Below are 15,244 nucleotides of genomic sequence, written 5' to 3'. Positions count from 1 at the left end.
AATACTGGCTTTCAGTTTCAACTTGAACTGCTGTCTTTGTGCAGGCTGGATTAAACCCAGATAGGTTATCCAGTTTAGTTATTACTGTATTGTTCAAGTGGTGCTTATCTGTGTGTTTTACATTCAAGTGTAGAAATGGGGAGGGGAGGGGGGAGGTTTGCTACTTTTACATCTTAATTGAAAAAAATCAGAACATTTTTACATACCCAGGTTAAAAATTAACAAATGTGAATGTTGGACTTTTAACTCACTAGTCAGAGAGAATGTAAGGTTGGAATATATTCTAAGTACAAGATTGAAAATGTATGTGAAAATATGCTGGCCACTTCCAGATGTAATACTTCAAAGGTGCCACATTTATTCTAGTTGACTTATATTCTACTGCAAACACTGCTGAGATAGCTGTCACCTTCACATCCCCAGGTATTGTGCGTGGCCAACAGAATTATTGGATTGTACAAGGTAGGATTTGCAAACATTTGCAAAGAGCATTTGCTTTTTACAATCAATGTTGTGCTCCGTTTCATTTGCTATTTGTGAGCATTGGCATGAATGAGTTTTTATTAGCAGAGATATTCGAGAATGTGGAGAAAGGGTGGCTGTGTCTATAACTGACTTCTGCTAAGTAAATTTGTTATTTACTATTTATTATACTTTCACATTCTAATTATCCAGGCCCCCCCAAAAAAGGCATGTCATATGACCTAGGTCCTAGGGAACTAATTGTACGTACCAAGTAATGAATAGTGAAGGGAAAAGCTTGGGAACAATTAGTTGGTTGAATTTGGTTTGAATAAATAGTTGGTTAATTTCTAGATGGTGATTTGGATTCTGCATCTGCATATGACTGAAGGAAAGAAGCAAGAACAGCGCTCTTCTGTGGTGCAGCCTCTGGGAGCCAAGGCAGAGGACCAAACAACCTCCTGCCTTATGTTTTAATGTGCACTATTTGTATTAGTCTAAACAATTGGGATTGCCATTCCCAAGTGTTCAGAAGTCAAGACATCCCTCACCCATACACCCCCAGCTGGCCTAGGATTCATAAGGTTCTTAGAAAACACAACAACTATTCATTTGTTTTTAAGCTGTTTGGCTGCATATAGATCTTAATTTTAACTTCCCTCTGAAATAACAAATGCAGACAACCTTTTTTTTTTTTTTTATTAGGAACGAAAGATTTTACACTGAATCATGGGAGTCTGATAGATGGGGCTTGGGAAAAAAAAATAAAATCCAGGAATTCATCAAGCATTGCAAAATTAACAGGTGGAGGGAGAGCATCTCCTGGCAGCTTCCCCCAGCCTCTGCCAGGACTGTGCTGGATGCTGACGCCTGCCTGTGCCCCTGCCGGTCAGCACGATTATTATCTGTATTGTACAAGATAAGCAAACTGAGTCACTGAGTTAAGATCAGAATACAGGAGTTTTGGCTTAGTGCTACATCTGCAGTCTCCTAGACTACACTGACTATCTACTGCTTCCTATAATTACATATATAAATAACATTAGACTTTGGCACAATTCAAAACCACTTCTGGACTTACTGCTTGGGTCTGGGTGTGAATTTTACAGTTTGTCCTATACCAAGTTGAAAGAATCCCCTGCGCCTGATGACATCTGAGGCTGGACAAAGGTCCAAGTGATAAAGTTATTGTGCTGTGATACCAAACTTCTCCAAAATGGGCTGAGTTCCCTTTCCAGAGATTTCTGAGAGCCAGACTTTTGCAGAAGTTAGCTTTTGATGTTGTAGTGACAGGTACTGTATAAAATCCCGAGAAAGTTCGAAGTGGGCACAGGATTTTAGGGCACTGTTTAACCTCACAGTGCAAATGGTTTATGCTTCTGGCAGAAATAATCATATGGTGTGCAGAGGGCAGGCTGGAATGTTGGCCAGCATTGATGCTATTTTAGGCATATTAAAGCCCAATCGTTTGCCACCAAAATTAATGGAAGACGTCACGAGTGCCCCACCATGCCCAGAGATCAAAAGCAGCTCTGGGTTTGCTTCAGAAAGGTCCACCCTTTCTCCCTCCCCCCAAGTCGTAATTAGGTCTCTCTCTTTCTCTCTCCTCCAGTTGCGGTTGTTCCCAAATTTGCTGACCTCATGTAATTCCTAATTTGACAAGCTGGCTTTTTTTTTTTTTTTTTTTTTTGGCTATTTTTGTCATAACAAGTTCAAAACAGAACAGCCTGTCTTTAGAAGCCTCCATTCATAGGAATGCTGGGACATTTCACGCAACACAACACCGCCACAGAGGAAACCCAGCTTTGTCTCCATGAAAATAAATGCTTGCAAAGGCAGCAAAACAACAGGAGGGGAAGCTGCTTTCTTTTTGTTCCAAACAATTTTGCCAAGAGCACACACAGGGAGGAAAAAAAAAAAAAAAAGGCACCTTGGGGAAACAAAAGATGAACTTGTTAATAAGAGATAAGTTATTGGCCTTGTATTTCAGAAGAAAACAAAGATTCTTGGATGCCTCTTATTTATATAGCTCAAGTATTTCCTCCTAAAATATGTGCTGTTTAAAAGTCAGATATTCAATGGTAGGAATTACTAGAATGCTGATGTGTTGTTTTGGACTTTTTAAGTGAAAAGTGTTGTTTTGGAAATTTTTTGTAAGTGATTTTTTTTGGAACAACCAGAACTAGCTGGCGTCCTGATTTTTTATGCTTCTGCTTTGCTTGGCTTTACTAATATCCTTGTTTTCCTACTAACATTCATCCTTTTTCCCAAGTTAGTTGCTTGGTGACTAGTATTAATCTTCATGTAGCTCAGAGTTCAATAGCATTTTTATTACCATCCTATTACAGAAACAAAATTAGTCAGAAAATCTCTGGGAATCCTTTTTTTCCCTTTTCTTTCTTTTTTTTTCTTCTTCCCTTTTCTCCCTTACTATATCAAAATTAATCAAAATGCTTGACCTAGCCAACAAAATTTATGGCTGGAGACCCAGCCCTGCTTGGGCAAGGGCTACCAGCAAAATGTTTTGTTTTTCTTGCTAAAGCTTACTGGGAAAAAAAAATGCAAGTCATATTCAGACAAAGACCTAGTTGACTAGAAGAAACTACATCCATCTTGCTGTCCTCTGTCAGCACGGTTACATCACTGATGAGTCAGTAACTATAATAGCTATATTAGCAAAAGTCAGCAGTTGTAGCAGCACACACTTACAGTAACAACTCGTCCTCTTTTCAGCTCACGGTAGCTCTGTAGGAAGGAGAGGCGCGGGACGTGGCCGGCACACAGCGCCCTTGCCCCACTGCAGTTCCCGTTGGAGCTTGTAGCAGCACAGGCAAATCAAACTGGTGTGCTTGTGCTGGCGTGAAAGCTGCATGTGGGGCAGACCTGATCCCATCAAAGTCAATGCGTGTGCTAATTAAAAGAAAATAATTAGTAGGATCTTCAGGATATAGTGAGATCATGGGAACCTGGGAAGTAATGTCTGAACCTAGCAGGGTTTATGCAGCCAATACTTTTACTATCAGCTCTTTAGCTTCTGCATCCAGTGTCCTTGCTAGTCTTTCTGGAGGGAACCAGGTACCATTACACTGAGAAATGCAACATTTTGGATTTTTTTCCATGCCTGAGTGACTGGACCACAGGACTTCACTGTACTTATTGGAGTCATACTGCTAAAGAGCACGGATGGCATGACAGGAACCCAAGGCAATTCTCAAACCACGATACTTCCCTTTAACAAATAGTGTGGGATCTGCTGGATGGCCCTGGAGTTTCCATGGGAATTTTATTGGAACTAGATAGGATGATTCATACAAAGAAAAATGTAGTTTTCTCTCATGCAGTATCTCTTTTCATGCAGAACAGATCTAGCTTAACACTGGCAAGCAAGAGCATTTGGACCTTGTAATTGCTTATATTCTGGCTCTATTTTTTTCTTTTATCCACTTGTAGAGAAGATAAGAAAAATAAACAGAAAATGGACCACAGGGAGGAATGCTGATTTCATCTTGCCACTTAACTAATACCAATCTGCTCTGATTTAATGACCAGTGAATAAATGACAACGGGTTGCATCTTTGCAGCGCCGCAAACCCAAATAAGTTTTCTATTGTGTTTTGACTGTGAAATCATGCCCAGTTTCTGTTCAAATTCTTCTAGTAAAATGAACAGATTTTTGTATTATTTCCAATCTGCTTAGATTTATTTGTGAAAATGTTTTTTAATTCCAAAATGTAAGCACACTATATTTTAGTTTTGTGAGTCTGCAGATTGCAAATAATGGAACCCATTGGTGTCATAAAACCACAAAATCAGACTAAATCCTCTGAAATAAAACTTCAGAATACTATAGTATTCTTATGCTGTAACAGCAAGCTTCTCCCAATTTTTTTTCTGACATTGTTCCAGAACCTGCTAAAACTCATAAATCAAAGGCCATAATAGCTCTGAAACTCTCTGAAACTGTGGTATGGCTTTTTGTTTGTTTTGTTTTTTCCTGCTTCTGAGGAAAACATTTCAATAATGTCTTTAACAAATATGTGAATAACCTAATGGCTGATCTGTTGTTTTTCAGTCATAAAATTGGAGCTAGTTGTAGCAATACAGCTTATTCTGACAAGCCAAAGTTACAGTTTTGGCCTCTTGGAACATACCTAAAACCTGAAAGTCTAGTTTATAACAAGCAGATAGCTTAATCAGGAACTTTATGACCTTCTGAATGCAACATAAGATGCATCTGCTTGACTGGAAGGGTTTTAAAATTGGTTCTCCTGAACCAGCAAGGATGGGCTCAAGGCTATTCAGAGTTTCCAACTATTCCCACTGGATCCACACTTAACACAGACACAAAGATGCTCCAGCTCCTGGCGTGGATGGGCTGCACCTAATCCAGTTTCTGTCACACAGGCCATCCATCTTTTCCATGGCCATTCCCTAAAACAGAAGCTGATGAAAACTACAGGCAGCCTGAATGTGGGCGGCTGTCGGGATGTGGGCATCCTTGAAGCTCAAGGGATATAAAGGAAATGATACAGGCTGTGGGTGAAGTGGGTGCTCTGCACCCCTTGATCTCTAGGTCAGGCTTCTCAAAAAAGTACTGTCACATGCTTCAGATCAGGAGTTCTGAGGGTAGAAATAGACACAATATCCAAAATCATGGCTGCATGTCTGATAAAGTTGTATATAAAGAATTGATACTGCTCTGATGGCCGTACAGTCCGTACAGATCTGTACACATCTATACAAAGACAAATGTTGCCCTTTGTTATAGCTACTAGTGTCCTACTCTGAAAGTAAACCTGCAACAATGAGAGTGTGTGGAGGGCTGACAGATGTGAGAGCCAAACTCAGGCTGTAGTGAATCTATATTTTTAGCTAGCCCAAGCAAATAGCAAAGCTAAGGTGGCATAAAATTCAGAGAATTTACCACTCTGCATGTGGGAGCACTGTGGACACTTATTTAGGAGCTTTCACATCACACCTCCCAGCTGCAGGGCAGAGAATATGCTTAAGCATAAACATAAATTCATATTAAAATCTTTGTTTCTTGGCAAAATATTTATCTGGAGTCAAGTTTTCCTACAATGTTTTGATTTGCTAGATGAAGGTGATTTACTAAAGTGTTTTGGAAAACACACATCATAAAAATGCAGGTTTTGCTAAATGATCATCATCTGCAGCATGCGATATCTGAAATACAGTTAGCAGTTATTTTGCTGAATCGCCAACATTTTATTAACAATGTTGTGGCAGTTTGTGACTTTGGTAAGCCCCATGCTTCGGGAGCCACGTGATCACTTGAGATTTTCAGTTTCCCAGCACAATACAAAGCCAGGCTCTAGCCCTCATAGCAGGGCAGCTGGAAAATATGAACCACATAGGTTCAAGATACAAAAAGACAATAAAAACATCCCAAATTTCTAATTTTAAATATAATTTTGCCACAGTTCTGCAGGGTCTGACTTACAGATTTTGAATTCTTGAGTTTGCAGTCCTGGAACAAAGTCACACAAACACTTTTCTGTTTGCTGTCTGGGAGCCTCATGAAAAGTCCCTTAAAATCCAAAGGGACTGATTTCATTGACCTTTCTAGACTTTGGGGGAGGAGTAAAACCCCAAATACACACAGAAGTTCCAGGGCCATGGGAGAAATTCTGCTCCCATCCAAATACCCTTTTGAGTTTGGTGCAGACAGGTTTTACCTGATGTGCTACTGCTATCCTGAACAGGAACGGCTTTTCCAAGCCGGGGTTAAAGTGCACAGATCTCTGACACAAATACTAATGTGTGCCAGTCTTAGAAACTTTGAACTTTTTTGCCAAACATTTGTTCCCTGACTCAATCACACATACGTTCTCAGCAAGCAAAAGAGAGACAGGATACAAGTAGAGCCAAAGGGAATGTGTTAAAAAAATTCAGCAAATATTAACAGAACGTATTTATTTATTTGCAGTTCCTGTCTGTCTCAAGCATTAGCAGCAATAATCAAGAGAAATTTCAAGCACAGCCAGCTCCTGATATCATATCTACTTATCATAGTGTTTATTTTTTCCCATCCTTTCCAGCTTAGATTAAGCACTCCAGTACATAGATTTAAAATGGACTTGGAATTATGCTTTGCCAACGAAGTAACTATTTAAGGCAGTTCTATTACCTGCGCGCCATTTTATTCTAGTCTGAGTGAAAAGGAACTATGACAATAAGCAAACCTTGTAAAAATCACCTTGTATAATAACAAGAATGAGAAGTTATCTCAGCAGTTCTAGCATGCTGTTTTCATAATTGGATGTTTTGCATACTCCCAGCATTTCAAATATGTTTTCAAGTATGAAGAGTTTTGCTTTTTTTAATCTTCCTGCCATGTTTGGTGCATAATTGCCTGCTAAACACAGCTTTATATTGATTGGTTGTATTGCTGCTTGCAAACTTATTGTTTAGCCACATCTGTTATTTTTCATATAGGTCGTTAATCCCCCATAATTAACTACTGGGAGGCCTGATTTTCTCAGACTTCAGGATTTATCAGAGACTGTTCCCTATCTCACCAGAGGTGCTCAGCACCATGCAAGTCTGCACCCTAAGAGGGATACATTGAGTTCAATGAGGTCTTATTAGTTACAAAATGCTGTAATCGGGTTTATTGGAACTGATCCTAAAATGGTATATAATCAGATGTGATTAATCTTTTGATACACCCATGTGTGCAGTATCTGAAGACTAATGATAACCTGGTCAATGTTATTACAAATAACAAAATATCGATCATTTGGAAGAGGCTTCCTTCTCCCAGACCTGTGCAAATTAGCCTTTTTCATATAAAATAGATTGGACTTTTATGGACCCAAAGACGGATAGTTTCCCACAACAGCTGCATCTACATATAAAAGTAGGTGTTTTGTCTAAGGAGTACTTGCTGTGGCTTTGTGAGTAGGATTTTCCACTGAATGCTGCCCTAAAGAATTCCTTCTGGGTTGATCTTCTCAGGAATCATTCTTTCCTCACGCTAAAACCCACAAGAGTCTTTGGATCTCAGAAACCACAAGACTCAAGAGATGTAAGGGTGTCAGGAGCTCTGAACTGCCTCCTAAGCCTTCTGTGATCACCTTGCAGGGTGCTAAAATTTTCAAGACAGACCAAATTGCTAATTTCCTTATGGCTACACCTTACCAGCTACTGGGGCTTGCCACTGCAATGCAAGTCTGTGCTGTGCACAATGAGCATCGTCCTGATTGTACTCCAGAATGATAAAATTGGAACTAAAATTTCACACATCGTGCGCACTACTAACCTTTTTATCAATACAGTGTCTTACTTTGATGGATACTGTGTCCATATCTTTGCAAAAGGAATTGGTCAGACTTGCTATATAGTGTCAAGTACTAGTATTTAATTAGAATTATTAATGTAGTTAGATTAAAAATAATGAAGAAGATTCTCTGCAGGCGTAAATATTCATGGTTCACTGAGTACCAACAAGTTATACTTGTTTACACCAGCCCAGGGAATGAAACAGTTGAATGTAATAAAATATTTCCTACAAAGCAGCTTGATGCAAGTACTGTGCAGCACAGCAGATACGAGGAAAAAAGCATGTACAGCAAAACCTCCAACAGATTTCAGTGTGACCTCCATCAGGAATAAAGCCAGCCCTTTCCTCCACTGCCAAGAAAGTCTGCTTTTTGGTAAGACTGGTGGTTCAACGACCTAGCACACACACTTTAAGCAAAAGGAAATTTTTCTCTTTTGGAAATCCTCTTTTCAGCATTGAGCGAGCAAGCAAACTCCCGAAGGGCACTGGACATGGACCTGGACAATTAGGAGTCAAACAAGAGCCAAATGTTTTTGCCCTGAGGCTTAAAAAGCTGATGAAGACAGTATAGGGAAGTATAGGAGCCAGACGGGTCACCTGGTCATGCAGAATGAACATCTTGTACCCCCCCTCCAACTCCTCTGCCTCCAGTGCATCTCTGCCCCCGTGCTTCAGCGCAGGCCAGATCACAAAGACCTATTGTGTCTATTATTTTAATCCACAAACAATTGTCCAAACAAAGGCATACATGCAAACAAGCCTGCATTTGGATGCAATACTTGCTTTCATTTGGAAAGTTAGGAAATGATCTGGCGTGTTGCAACAGCTGGAGCAGGAAGAGAGGACGGTGACTGCTGTTTCCCAGTGTAATAAGCAAGAAATGCATCACGGAGACGTACGCTGTTTGCAGATGTAAGACTGCCAGGTATTCAAATGTGGCTTTCTACAGTACTAACTGGTACATACCAGCCAATTTATTCATGAAAATCTGGATTTTTGCTAAAGACTGTGTTCTGTCTAATGATAGCATGGGTTTACTGTAATGATTAAGGATCAAGTTTTCTCACATCTGTGAGGAATGCTTAGACATTCAAGTTTAAAAATAAAAATATCACTCTGGGCAGGATTTTAACATTTTTTTGAGGGAGTGTGGGATGAGGGGTGGGTGGATTAGATAGTAATCAGTTGAATAAACTCAGCTGAGCTTTGAAAGTTAAACTTCAAGCTATATAGGAAGATTTGCATCGTGGGACATAAAAAAAGAGTTTAATTGTGCCTGACATGATCTGTTTTTATTAAGGTGTACTAATATAAATGCACTTTTATGCAATCATTTTTATGAGATATCCAAGTGCTTTAAAAACATATAAATGACTTAATAATATGCTTGGAAATTCAACAAGTATAATTGACAGACAGGGAACTAAGGCACAGAAGGGTTCAGTTAAGCAGGGCTATACACGAGCAAATGCCACTTTTGGGAATTAAGTTAATGAAATTTGCCCTGTTGGTTGCTGCCAAAGGAGGAGGAAGAATTTCCTTCCCAATATAAATGTCATTACAGAACATAAGTACACACTAACTAAACATAGTATTTTGATGTGATAAGGCATGTTTCCCTTTGTTACACATTTTGCATACAAGTATGCACTGCGCTTGTGCATTCAGATGCTTATGCTATATTTAGCAGGCTCTTTTATCACACACTCTTTTCTGCCTCTTTCCACACATAAAGATTCAAAGAAACATCTTCCCATAGCATGTAAAGAAGTAACTAATGATATGCTATCAAGGAAGAAGTGTTCTCCTAGAGGAGACAGTTTCCTTTCAGAGACACTAAAACAAAAACTCTATTGAATTCTTGCTCATTGCTTCATATCATTGCTTTTTTTTTTTACCACACTCAAAATTGCACATGCTGACATGAGATTGTACAACGAGCTTGAGTATTTTCACATTAAGCCTGATATTTATTCCTGAAAACTGGGAAGATACGCTTTCTAACCAAAGTGCTTAGAACACAATTTAGTAGGTCACTTCTTAGCAGGAATTTCTTTGTTACAAGTGTTTTGGTCTTGGAACTCCACATATGCTACAGTTCATTTCACCGCATGCATACAAATTTATTATTGAGGATGCGTCCCTGCCACTGACGCATAATCAGGCTGGTTAAATGTTCTAGTGGAAACAAAATATTCCAGGAATCTTAAACATTCAGTAGAAAGATAGTGTAAAAGAGCTTTTATAATACCAGTGAAAGAGTGTGGTACACTAAGCATTTCCAGTAAAATAAAAAATGTTTATGCTAACTGCAAACTATGCATTTCCATCAATAACACAGCCTTTCCTAAGCCCTGCGGAAAACCAGGTAATGTTTTAAGTTTGCCAGATGTGGCAGGTCTTTACTAAATGTTGCATTGCACTGTTACAAGCCCTTGCTTGTGTTAACTTGTTGTGTTTGAAAGCAAATTTGCAAGCAAGTGGAACTTGTATCCCTATCTGTCAATAATTCCTCATCACACTCAACAAAAAGTCACTGCTTTCCTTTTTCCCCGCCCCCTAAATGTGAAATTGCAGTAAATCAGTCAACAGCACTGTTTAGCATATAAAGCAGAAAACTTCAAAGCAAAGCAGTCTTTTCTCTCCACCTACGAAATTCCAGACCATGCTCCTAAATTCAGGGAAATCTACTCGTCCTTTCTACTTACAATTCAGAAAGCCTTGGCGATGCATATTAAAGGGTTGCTGTCAGCTTACATTGTTTAAAAATGGACTGATTAAAAAAACGTTTGGGTAAAACACCCTTTATATACTGTGTGAGAAACACACTCATCTGGTAATGCTGCTCTCTCACAGCCCGCAGAGAACTGAATTATACCAGCTGACGATCCGTTCCGAATCTTAAGTATATTGTTTTACTGTTTGACTTTACCAATTCCATTTCAATATTTTTTCCTCTTTTGCTAAGGCTTTCCTTAGGATTTACTCAAAGGAAGCATGCCCACATGTGCTCACTCCCACTTTTCTTCTTTCCACATAACCCACCTATTAGCAAATATTCAGCTTTGTAGATAGTGAATCGCCAAAAATTATTTTTCCCTCAAAGTGCAGAGGAAGGGCTGCCCGTGTTATTACACTATATTATGTTAATCTTTATCTTATGTAAGATAACATAACGTTACATTAAAATTCTTTTTCTGTCCAAAAAAACCCCACCGAATAAAACAACAACCTTGCCCAAGTTAAATGATACTTTCAAATCGTATATTTGATATGGAGGGTTACGCTGTATGTTATGGCCAGACTCCACCACTCCAATTTATACGGATTAAAATGCCTGTAAGACTGTGTTGTAACCCAGATCATCCAAATTACCCTTTTAAGTAAATTTCTTCCCTGAAAAAAACATATCATCAAACTGTGCCCTGAGAATCCCCCCACAATGCGCTAACCATCCATCTGTATAAGAAGGACCCGGTCCATACCGAACTAGAAGATGGCTATTTTCTGCAGCTGAAATTAATTTCTTTACATAGAATCAGCATGAGGTCTATGCACTATTCAATAACTGCTGAACCCTGATGATATTAGGTTTCTTCACTCTTATTTTAACCGGTTAATTATCATGAACGATTTCCCTCCTGCTTCGTTGTGTGTTTAAGTGGTGCAGGAAGTAAAGGTATCAAGAATTCCTGCAGTTACACCACAGGCTTCTGTTAGTGAACTGCTTAAATCTGGGCTTTATGTCTACATTACGTTAACAAACCTCTCATTTGGATACGTTGCCCTTTCCCAGGATCTCATGTGCAGCTTTCCGTATGCCTGATCCACATTCACTGAAATCAAAAGAAAAACTCCCATTGGCCTCAATGATTTTGAGGCTGTGCCCTGCGTAGACTGAGAGATGCTAGAAAAATGGAATAATCGTTACACTAGAGACCTAAAAAGAATATGCTGCAATACATCTTGTTTTGACAAAAAACGTTTTCTTTTATTAAAAACAATAGCCTCAAAAATCAGAAGTTCAACAGGGACTGTGCTCTCTGCGCTCCTTCACTAACACGCCTAATAAACTCAGCCTGGTTCAACTTCACACATACTTATTCATAGCAAAAAGTACAATGTTCATCATGGTTACCAGTGTAAACAATTCCTACCTGCTACTCACAGGCTACACACAAACCAGCTTGCTGAACAGGATCTAAATTAGCTGCACTCTGAAAGCCATAAATAGGATTTAAGAAGTATCCCAGCCGAGCAACGGAGCAACGTTTGCATATTTGTTTGTGCAAGTGAGCTTCAGAAAGTGTAAATGATGCTGGGGTTACAAAATCGGGGACATTTAAACCAAACGGTCAAGTGTGCAGTTTGATGTAGTAGTTAGACTAGTTTAACAATTATTCTTTTTCATGCCAGTTACCCATTAGGCTGGCTTAAGTGTAATGTTAAATTGCACTTTAGTTGCTGTCTATGCAGCAACACAATGGGAAATCAAGATAGCAGATAACAAGTAGCTATAGCAGCACTGCTTCAGGCTCAGACTGTACAAGTGCCTGAAGTCCATGTTTCAGAGCTTTCAGATCTTTACAGTTATCAGTGCCTAAATTAGCTAATTTAAGTGAGGGTTAGATATGTCAACACAGCCTGCAATCATGCCTGCAACTGCAATACAGACATAGGTTGTGGGCTGATATTCAGGACAGATACAGCTGTAGCAGTTGAAGAAGTTACTGCCTCCAGCTGTTGGTTACTGCCCGGTGGGTGTACGAGGTGCCCCAGCCCCAGCCAGGCAGGGCAGAAAGGGTGCAGGTACCTCAGCAACAGCAGCTCAGAGTGGGGTGGCTTTGATGGGACGTTATGGAAGGACTTATGTCCTCGCTTGGTGTGTCCACTTGGAGATAGGGCAGGGACTTACCTCAAACTACCGGTGAAGGTGGGCTTAAACTAAGCCACTGAAAAGCTGTGAAAGATGCATGTTTTCAGTATACTAATTTCAGCTGTGGAAGCATATTCTTAAATGGCTGCAGCAATGTTTGTTAGATGGTGCCTAGCCATCCTGTCAGTACCAACACAGACTGAGAGAACACCTTGTTTACTGGGATTTGCCGGAATTGTGGTGGCAGCTGTTAAAATACATAAAAGGAGTCCATTCTCAAAATGCACCAGACCAAATAAGTCGTCTAAGGATCCAGAATCTTCTATCTGATAAAACCACACTGTCTAGTGATTCACTTTTTTGTCATTCTACAAGATGTTGCTATTTGTACATCATATGTGTGGAGGAAGACACAAACTGCTCTGTGACTCATTGTGTCTGTGAGGAAAGGTGACTATACCTCTTGCAAGTCTGTCTGTGTGTCTGTGACTTCATGTGGAATACTGACTTCAACAATACTTGCCGACAAAGACATCTAAACAAAAACACATATTTTAAATACACTACGTCCTGCTGCCTACCAAGTTGTATCATTTAATCATAAACCAAAATCTGTTTGTAACAAAGGAGATGCTGTCTATCCATTGATCTTCTTCCTCAGCTAATCCTGTATATGCTTTAAAAGAACTCTGAATTATTTTTTCTGCCATCATGTTGAACAGGTACATGAAGATTTTATTCTTCCCACTATTCTAAATTGATGAGTTTTCTGTAAGTTATGCTTGTATTAGCAGATGGTGATGTTTTATCCTTCATCATAGGTCCCTAAATAGATTAAGTCAATGTTGTCAAACCCAGGGGAATTAAAGAAAAAGTCAGACACACAGGAAACCTTATGGCCTGTGACAAATCAATACCTTTCTTAATCTCCATAAACATTGGGATTTCTACTCTAAGAAGCTAATAGTGAGAATTCCTGGTCTCCCTTCTGATTTTGATGCTGAATTACAGAGACAGGGTCTTGATTATCCCTCATTGTTGTGGTTCCTCATTTTTAGGAGGAAATTGGATATGAAATAGCTCCTGTCCACTAAGCTAACTGGATGCTACCACTCTACACATATGTCCTAATACTGACTTGACATGTGGGTCCAGCCCCTTGTTGGCTTCTGAGCCACCACAGAGAAAACCAAATCAGAGGCTCAAAACTTGCTGCTCCCCCATCCTGAAGAGTCTTAGCCACAAAGTTGTCAGTTATTTTGCAGGCAGTACCTTCTCATTAAACAGCAAATCTTCACCAAACATTGTCTGGGTCAGAAATTCTATCCCACTCATCAGTTAGTTCACAAAGTCCCTACGTGCAGTGCAAGTATTTTGTCGCCAATATCTCGCCACCTTTTTAGCTGAATTGAGACAGATCCACAGCTTGTGCAAGCTTGTGCGTTTTTCTATGTCAACATCAAATTGAAATATTTACTCTGCGTTGTGGTTAATGGCAGTGGCCACTCTTAACTTTTGCCATCTGGATTAAATGCAGAAGCCAGATCTGCATTAATAACTCTTTCCACCTGAGATAAACCATCTGCACTACCCTTGCAGACAGTTTCAGTAGCATCAGTTCCATTTTTCTTAAGCCACAGGGCCATACACTACCGCTCTTTTAAATATCAAGGAGGCAGCAGTTCACAAAGCCGGTGCAAAATGAAAATGAAACAAAGCAAACCTTCCCCATGAGTGCAAACCAAAGGCAGAAAATGGAGAAGGGGAAAAAAAAAAAAAAAAAAAGGGAGGGTTACCCACAGTTTATTTTAACTTCTACCGGGTTTGGACTTCTTTCCCCCAAGGTTAGGTGTTCCCAGAATTAAGAAAAGCTGAACATCACTGCTCGGTACTTTAAACAGAGAGAAAACTATGCCTACGGACTCTAAATCAAAGCCAGATTCCTGTTCCCCTCACCTAATCCTTCTCAGGAGCTGGAGAGAAAAATCTGATGGTGGGTGGGCATTAAGGACCAAACCAGAAACATATTTTCCTACTTCGCCAGATATATGCCAAAAGCTTTGCAAGACCCTCAGTCAAACGCTTCCTCACCCACCAGCCAAGAAAGTTCCAATAATTTCAGAATGTTGAGACCCATCAGGTTAACCCAGCCTGGTAAACCCAGCCCTCTAAGTACAGGTGAAAAAAATCAAACCTCCCCTCATCTGAGAAGCAAAAGCTTCTCATCTCAGAAGTCAATGTTCACCAGTCATTCAAAACCCTGAACAACAATACACATTTTGATTAAATAATCAAGTGAAAATAGCCCAAATAAATCTGATCATCTCAAAATAGCAACAATGGGGCAGCCAAAATTGAGATGCACTTTGGAAATAATTAATGTTGGTAGGGCTGAAGGACAGCACAGACATCCTTTATGATGCCAAGTTCTAATGCAAGTTCTCATCTAGAGGAACCTGACTCACGTGGTTAATTTTCCAGCCACAATCGGTCAGGTGTTAAGGAAGCAGCAGCAGGCAGGTCCATGCCCATGTATCCGTCCCTGGTGCAGGGCCACGAGCATCCAAAGGGGAGATGGATGCCCAAAGGCAGGCGTGAGC

At 39.8% G+C, this 15,244-nt stretch overlaps 1 long non-coding RNA gene across 2 annotated transcripts in view; it reads left to right on the top strand.

Moving 5' to 3' along the window:
• Positions 1–282: 282 nt before the first annotated feature.
• Positions 283–15,244, top strand: part of LOC121095030 — a 29,131-nt gene continuing 14,169 nt past the window's right edge. The window contains exons 1-2 of one of the 2 annotated variants that reach the window (XR_005829995.1): positions 283–462; positions 6,922–8,693. This is a non-coding gene — a long non-coding RNA (uncharacterized LOC121095030). Of the gene's footprint in view, positions 463–6,921; positions 8,695–15,244 lie in introns of those variants that run through there. The other variant, XR_005829994.1, reaches the window with a different exon arrangement.

The sequence above is a fragment of the Falco naumanni genome, chromosome 10, assembly GCF_017639655.2.
Source record: "Falco naumanni isolate bFalNau1 chromosome 10, bFalNau1.pat, whole genome shotgun sequence".
NCBI classification, from domain to species: domain Eukaryota; kingdom Metazoa; phylum Chordata; class Aves; order Falconiformes; family Falconidae; genus Falco; species Falco naumanni.
This window is presented reverse-complemented; position numbering and strand designations above follow the sequence as displayed.